Source organism: Aedes albopictus, chromosome 3 (assembly GCF_035046485.1).
Source record: "Aedes albopictus strain Foshan chromosome 3, AalbF5, whole genome shotgun sequence".
Taxonomy (NCBI): domain Eukaryota; kingdom Metazoa; phylum Arthropoda; class Insecta; order Diptera; family Culicidae; genus Aedes; species Aedes albopictus.
In genome coordinates, this window is record NC_085138.1 from 344,946,078 (window position 1) to 344,954,968 (window position 8,891).

Below are 8,891 nucleotides of genomic sequence, written 5' to 3' on the forward strand. Positions count from 1 at the left end.
GAATTCAGAGGTGAGGACAAACTCCCGGTAACATTCTAGCTGTCAATATTATCATCAGAAGTAATTCCTTTTTTTAATCTATTGGGATTTGGAACTTCGGGACGGGAACGTAACGAATCAAAGACCGAGTTATTTATGTCGTTTTCGTTTTTGCGGCGGTGCTACCATAGACTAATTTCGTGCTAACACTTAACTACACCGCTTCGTGCTACACTTTTTATTGCAAAAACGAACATTTTCGGTACGTTGCATTGCTGTGCGTGAATAAAAACCAAATTATTTACAACTTTGCAAACGTTGATTGGTGGACACGGTGTACACTCGTTACTAGGGGCAAGACACTGTGCAAACGAGAGTAACTCTGAGAAATTCTGAGTAACTCTTTTCACCAATGATCGGCGAAATTCGATGAAAAACACCCCTAAAACTGCAAGAAAAGCGAGATATCGGGCAATATTGTTTTGATTTTGCGATAAATCAGGCAACACTAAAGCAAAAACGAGAGCAATCCAGAGAAATTCTGAGCAACTCTGTGAAGGAAAATGCACTCTCCAGCACAGTATCTTGCCCCAGGACTCACTACACTCTCGAGTTTTTGAGTGCTGCACTATCCTCGGCACTATCTTGAACGGTGCAGAAAAAGTGCTACACCGGTGCAGCACGAAAATCAAAAACCAAGGGGTTGGAAACTCTGACACCCTTGAATGTGTTGCAGTGTGCTGATCGGGTGATTTTGGGTGTTTTTTGGGTTTTTCTCGGTGCTTTGACGTTTTTGACAATTAATATGATAGACGTCACATTTTTTCCAAATTACTGGCAACACTTATGAAATTATTTCTTCGTTGTTTGTTTTGAAGTTGATTTGCCCAATCAACGCCGGTGGTGGGAAATCTGAACGGTCGGAACCAGGTCGGAACGATCTTATATCTTGCCGGATGTTGCGGTACATATGTGGTGCGGAATGGTCTTGGACATGGTGCATTTACAGCATCTGTTTAGGTAATCTACTCATGCTCAGTCGAAGATCCGTCAAGCAATTTTTTATTTATACTTTTGTCATGGAATCTTGATATTATGTTCAATAAATAGTGCATAAGGTTGTTTATGTATACTTGAAATGTGTCAATTTCTGAATGCTGTTTGATTATCTAGGTGACTGTGGGAACAATATTCAGTAAACACGACAGCACTGAAATGTCAAATGCATCGAATCAAGCGTCTCGTACAATCAAACTGCTGCGGAAGATAAAAATATAATAATCAAGGTACAAGATATCTTGTTACGGACTAATAATAATAAATAAATGCCTCATTTTTACGTTGATTACATCACTTGGCACTCAATGTTAAGCTACATAATTCTATTCTGTTTTATTTTATGTGATTCGTTTAAAGTTTTGGGTCTTTAATAACTTGGTTGTCTAAACAGTTTTAGCCATGATTTATCCCATCATCCGAACAAAGTTCCGAGTCAAACCAAGAGTCAAACAATGACGGGCTGAAGGCGATTATTTGACAAGTGAAAAGCATATTGTTCAGGAGCATATGCTTATCGATACATCAGCTTAATAAGATGCAGAGAAATGTTTTGTTAAACTCTTTTGTTAACGAATCAATACAAGTCGAATAAATTTCTTGTTAAACTTTTGAAGTGTTTTAATTTATCATTGTTGATACCGATGAGGAAAGTCGAACATTGACTATTTTCTCAATTGAAAAATCATTTCAACAGTTATGTGTTGAGCATAATTTTAGTTCAGCTATCATTACCATTATTAAGCAACAATTCAGTATGCTTGCTTGTTTGTGACTTGCAATTGTTAGTTGGGTACCCACCTCATTTCGGATGCTGCTACCGGAGGAACTTGGCACTGCACCGCGTCGCGGTTGGGTTTCGGGGTAGGTGTTCTCGATTGGCAGCAATAATGGAACGATGAGAATCAAAATTTGATGCTTGAGTTTTTTCTTGTATTTTTCATGAACCAAACAGTTGTCATGCTAGAACAGTTGCTCTTGATCAAGAATGAATGATTGAAGATAACTACAAGAACCTTATAAAACTGAAAATAAGTTCAACAGTTCTTGTTGTGTTTATGGTTTTATGAACTGAACCTCAATTATTCTTGGAGGTGTTTTTAAAACCACATATTGACGAAGAATAGTTGTGCTCAGCTGAAACTCCGGAAAGGTCAACTAGAATATGCAATGTTCCGATAAAACTATTATAAAAACAAATAAAACCAAATAGAATCAAGATTGTTACTTGGGACAAGTTCAACTTGCTTTTGCCGTTTGCCGTAGGCTTCGAAGTTCCCAGAAGCAATATTGACAGACCTGCCAACCATGTTCATATTTTCTTCGCAGATCTGATAATGCTGGGAAGCTTCAATGGGAATTCTCCTTCACAATTTAAATTTTCTTTTTCGGCGTGGTTTCCTTGAGCGTTCCGCTTGCTTTTGAACTTTTGGTGACGCATTCTCCCGAACTGGGCAATGCACGCACTTGCTTTCGAAGGAGTACTGATTCAATCATCTGATCGACAGCTACCGAATCCTGAAGTAAAAATTGTTGAAAAATATCAGATGTTAAAATTACTTTATGAAATTAACAGCTTTTCTATCTTACCGGAACCGGAATACCGCAACATCCGGCAAGATGTAAGATCGTTCCGACCTGGTTCCGACCGTTCAGATTTCCCACCACCGGCGTTGATTAGGCAAATCAACTTCAAAACAAACAACGAAGAAATAATTTCATAAGTGTTGCCAGTAATTTGGAAAAAATGTGACGTCTATCATGTTAATTGTCAAAAACGTCAAAGCACCGAGAAACACCCAAAAACACCCAAAAACACCCAAAATCACCCGATCAGCACACTGCAACACATTCAAGGGTGTCAGAGTTTCCAACCCACTTACCATTAATTCAATTGTTTAAAACGATAGAGTAACAACAGATCTTATGGTTTTCAACCATAGCATGTATTGTAAATGTCACTTTTACAATAGAAAATGGGGGTTGTTATGTATCTTTACCATAAAAAAATCCAAATTTTCTGGAAAAAAAATCAAGTCAATTACCATTCAACTTATGGTGTTTTTATTATTGAAATCTCTAGTGCCATTGATTTTATTGTACACGTATTGTAGTTCCAATACTAGGGGCAAGACACTGTGCAAACGAGAGTAACTCTGAGAAATTCTGAGTAAATCTTTTCACCAATGATCGGCGAAACTCGTTGAAAAACACCCCTAAAACTGCAAGAAAAGCGAGATACAGTGGGGATTCGTTAGTTGGGTCACGATTGCGCCCCGATTACTGAATCGCATTCGTTAGTTGGGCAAATGACAGCTGTCCAAATTGTGCTAAAATTGCACACATGCACATCAGTTAGGGAAGATTCAAAAATTACGTCCATCGTTTTTCGGCATTTCTAGAACCCCCCTCCCCCCTCTGTCACGCAATTTCCCTATACCCAATACACGTACTGTCACACTTTTCTAGACCTCCCCCCTCCCCCAAATGTTGGACGTAATTTTTGAACGTTCCCTTACTTTTAAATCAATGCACACAAGCATAAATGTACTAAAACGGCTGCGTCCATGAAACGTCAAATTCATTTTGACAGAACATTTTGACATTAGAGTGCTTTTTAGTTGGGATTTGACCCAACTAGCGAGCACCCAACCATTGGGCCAACCCAACAAACGAGCTCCCAACCTACGAATCCGCACTGTATCGGGCAATATTGTTTTGATTTTGCGATAAATCAGGCAACACTAAAGCAAAAACGAGAGCAATCCAGAGAAATTCTGAGCAACTCTGTGAAGGAAAATGCACTCTCCAGCACAGTGTCTTGCCTTAAGTTCCAATACACCATTTTCAGCAGGAAAATACGTACACAATATAATTTGTTGTTGAATAGTCAAATTTATCATTATTCAATGGTAGTTTATGGTGATTTTATTGGAAATTTTTATCAGGGCGAGTGGTAGCGTGAGAGCCTGGTGATGTCAAGGTTCTTGATTCGAGTCCGGTTGCCAATAGAGACGTTTTTTATTTGAAAATCGAGTCCATGGTAAAATTGAAAACATAATTCTGTTGAATTGAAACGAAAATCAGTCTGCACAAATTTAGTGGCGTTGTGTATTTAAATTGACCCTCAGAATAGTAATTTTCACCGCAAGCCGCCGTCCAGTGTAGCCGGTAAATCCACAATAGTACATGTTTTATTCTAGGATACGATGTGACACCTGCAACTTCTCTGTCTAATTTCACAGCTTGCTGTCTTGTTTTTTCGCGTCTAAGCCCGCATAACTATGAACAATATATTACCCGTTGCAAGAAAATAGAGAGCGAAAATGGTGCAAAATCGTTAATAGTCCTCCGCTGGTATGTCTAATCGTTATGGTGTCTTCTACAATAAGTGCGCGAATTGGCCAAGGAATACTGCGCCGAAAACACCAAAATGATTTTTCTTACAGGCGGAGATGTATGGGCGCTTGCGCGTACAAATTTTCGCGCAACGCATAATAAGTACTGTATCCCATAGTATCCGCAACAGCTTGCGACAATAGCTGAATCATTTCATATAACATCCAGAGCAACAATAAACCAACACTACCACAAACTGTTTCGACAGTGTGGTGAATGGTAATTGGGAAAATTACAGTATGTGGAATAGGCGGTTAAGTTCAGTTACCATAAAAAATCGTCGATTTTCTCGAACAAAATTTCATGCCCACAGTTTGTCAAAAGGTGGACATACTATCCATTCTTCTATCCAATCCATTGTAAGACAAACGGTTCAAAAACAGTCTGACAGTAAACTCAAAATGAAAACGAGTAGTGTATGTGTAACTGGAAGCTTATTGTGCTTTATTGTATTTAAACCCTATAATATACCGTTCCTTCGCATTAAGACCATAAACTACCCAAGTAACCATTAAGCCGTAAAAATGGCATTAAGTCGGTTCTATAGTCGAATATAGAACATGTTCAACAGAGCTAATTGGAACTATATCCTCTAATAGGGCTGCTCAAAAGCCACTTTTGGCGTATTATTCGGCTGATAAGCGGCTTCCCGTACCGAGTCTCTGACGAGAGGAATGTCAAATGTAAATAAAAAAAGAAAAAAAAAACACTTCTATTTTTGTCTTGCTTTTCTACTTCTACTCTACTTCTCGTCGACGTTCATCTTTTTGCTACTTGATCCAGATTCCGGCCAATGTCCTCAATGTTCCTGCGTTGAATTTCTACGTGTTAACCATATACTCCACAAATGCATCGTGAACTTCATACGCTCAGAATGGTATTTGAAGCAAAGAGGCGATGCATTGTTGATTTTTCCATCCAGGAGTAGCAGACGGATCTTAAATCAGATACAAAGACGATCGGATCCGAAGCCAGATTCGATCGATCGAGTGATGATAAATTTGGGTTGTTTTCGGTAGAAAGGTAGGACAGCGAGCGAAATATCAGGGGAAATTTACTACATAGAACAAACTGAGAGCTTGTTTGTACTATAAAGGAAAAGATATTGCGCGCAAACCCCAAAATTTTATTCCCACCTTTGGGTTTCCGCGCCGAAGACCCAGCGCCAGATTCGGCGACAAAGAGAGCTGACCGCAGTCGCCGGGCAGTTGGCAATCCTGATATTTGACGGCGGTCGCCCGTTAGTCATAGGAGTGGATTGTTGTCACGCAAATAGAGTTTTTCGCTGAAAATGCATGTGTATTGAGGTCTTGTTGACAGATTTTCTGCTGTGTTAGTGTGAAATTCAATGATTTCCTGTATCGCGTAAGCCTTCGCTGGAAGGAAATGTCAGGTTGCTCAGCGAAGCAAGGAAAAATTTCAGTGAAAAAAGCAATATTGCTAATTCAGATGAATCCAATGGTGTTAAAGTTTGAAGTTGAGGAAGCGCTAATCGATGACGTGAAGATTCGCGGGAGATAGAAGTTGAGCTGGGAATCATCTGGAAATTTGAAGGGGATCTATCTCGATGTCAGATTTATGACCGGGATCATAATCCATGGTGTACTACATGCTGCCGCTTGCCAATAACTTTTTTCAATTCCTGAAGGCCTGAACCTTTCTTCTATGTTAGATTTACTTTCATCGGTTTTAGTTTTGGTTTGATTGAAATTTATTTTGATTGGTATGGATGTCATGTCAAATGTCATGTAAGACAAGCCGTTCAACAGCACTGACAGCTGTCTAACTAGGCTTGAAAGCACAGGGCTAACAAGCACTTCAAGATAGCGTTATATACCCATATACGGCTTATTTCAATGCTTACGATTTACAAGGCCTATAAGCATTTGAAAACCTTCTTTAGAGCCTGTTGGCACTGAAAAGCTGTTGAAGTGCCTCTATACCACTTATATCAGTGCTTAGTGGTTACCTGGGTATAATAATAAAAACAAGCTGGACTCTGGTTATCCGAAGTCGCATTCTGAAACTGCTCAAGCATATATCTTACGAACGGAATGATGCATGAAGCTGAAACTTTGGCATGTAGTTAAAAAGTTTTATAAGTAATCAATCACAATTTCATCTTTGTACAGCATTATTCCGTTTGCTATGAATGTTTGAGAAGTTTTAGAACACGGCTCCGGATAATGAGGTCCAGCCTGTAATGTAAAAATAATAAATAAAAAAAAAATACTGTTTATTGCATTATGTACATAGAACAATCAAGACATCATATATCATCACGCACGACATATTTTTCCGAACTCGAACAACGGAACATTAATAAATAAACACGAAAAAGAATGATAAACTTCTGGATGGTTTCTTGCTCCTGGTCGACATTTGCTGCACCTCGGATGTGCCGATATGGACGATTAGCTAAACAAGTCCCAGAAGCTAATGCTGCTGATCTAGATGTTGTCTCCATCGAGGTCTCCGTCGGAAGCGGTCCGAAAGATTGTAGGGAGTTGCTTAGCTTTCATCTTCCTTCGGTTGTTTCCACTCTGTTGTTGGTTGTAACCGAGGTTGTAATCACCCAGGTGCGCTAGAGACTTAAGCGGGTCACTTGCTTCAGCAACAGTGCGGAAAATTCCGATGTATTTTTGCACCTGCAATCGAAAGATAATGGACAGAGCTAAAACCAACCTATAAAATCAACCAACAAAATGAAAGCTTGAAACCCTACTCACCTTACACATTCCTATTTGCCCGGATTGGCATTGAGTTGTTCGTATTCCAATCCTCCAGGGAAGAGTCCTCGGGTTTGCTTTGGCCAACTAGCGAGGCGGAATTTGGAATTTGTTTCCATCATGTTTTGGACCAACTCGTCCAGCCACGGCATACACTGAAATAAATTTTGTTGTGTAAACTACCGATTCCATAGTAAAATTACTAACCGTACCTATGATTCTCAACCGACAACAAAATCTGTTAAGGTAACTGAAATATGCTTGAAATTACAATGCATTGTAGTAAATTCATCTAAAAGCGTAGTCGTCTCAACAAGAAAACATTGTTAATTTTTCCTGGACACGCATTTTACAACACAGTGTGGTTAAAAATACGATGCTCATTTGTTAAATTAAGATTATTTTTAGTAATGTTAACTGCACTGCTAGTTAAGTTGACAGTGTTTTAGTAGAATTAACTGGAAATTGTTGTCGGTTGAGAATCATAGGTACGGTTAGTAATTTTACTATGGAATCGGTAGTTTACACAACAAAATTTATTTCAGTGTAGGAGAAAAACTGCCGTAACTTTTGAAAAGGACACGCTCAGAAAACCGTTCTGATAAACGTGAACAAACAAATGCGAATATAAGAAGCAAATATACACCGTGAACTGGAACTAGTTCCAGCTGTCAATATGGGCGTTCTAGAAAACGTGAAATCTAGTTCACGGTGTACATTTCTTATTGTTGTTATCGTTGCTATGCATAGTTCCCGTTTGTTCCCGTTGCCGTGATTGGGAGTGCACGTATATCGGAACGGATTTTTTTGCGTGGACCTTTCCCGAAAATATAATAAACTCGAATAAAGAACGATTTTCTTATAAAAAGCAAGCAAATGCGAATTTAATTCTATTAGGGCACTCCGATAAACTATAGTGCCCTATTAACTAGTGTCGACCCCAGGCATATTCAAATAAATTTCATATTGTCATGAAGAGATTTTTTTTTTAGATAAACCTTTATTGATTATTAAGCGAAAAATGAAGAAACGCAAGCAAAACAATCCATTTTTCCAAACCTCATCAATACAAATACGGGCAACCATTTGCCAATCTGTTAAACCAATGTTTTGTATAGTAAAATGTCTATTAGTGCGTGTGTTGTGCCGATTCAAAAACTAACAGTTTGTCATAATGTGACATCATATTACCACCATTCCGTACCAGTTTGCATTCGCATATTATTCAACAATGTCTGGACTCTAAAATATACTGTCACTGCTTAACAAGATGTTCACAAGCTGTTGTTGATGGTTTTCGTTATCGGGGTTCATATTGTTCCACTGAAACTTAACTCCTCGAGAAAATGTAACCTTTTCAGTTGGATGAAGTTTGCTGTTTGAACTTTATGCCAAACTGTATATTTCTATGCGGGAGGTCCCCAAATAGGTCTCTTTTGGACTGACTAGTTGTCGTATCCTATTGGCTCTGACGGCAGCAAAACTGCACTCACTCCAATGGGAAATCCCATTTGTATCTGTCATCGTGTGCGTGAAGAAGTATAAGCAAACATGTTTTGTCTCGTTTTTTCTCACGTTTGCCATACGACTCCCGCCAGGCGGCAGCACTGCGGCGCTGTCATGGCCTATCCTAGGTTTTATTTTTAAAGAAATCTTGGGTCTGAGTACATCCCTGGAACGAAACTTCATTATTTTAGTACAAAACTTCAAAACAAAACCGCGTCCGTG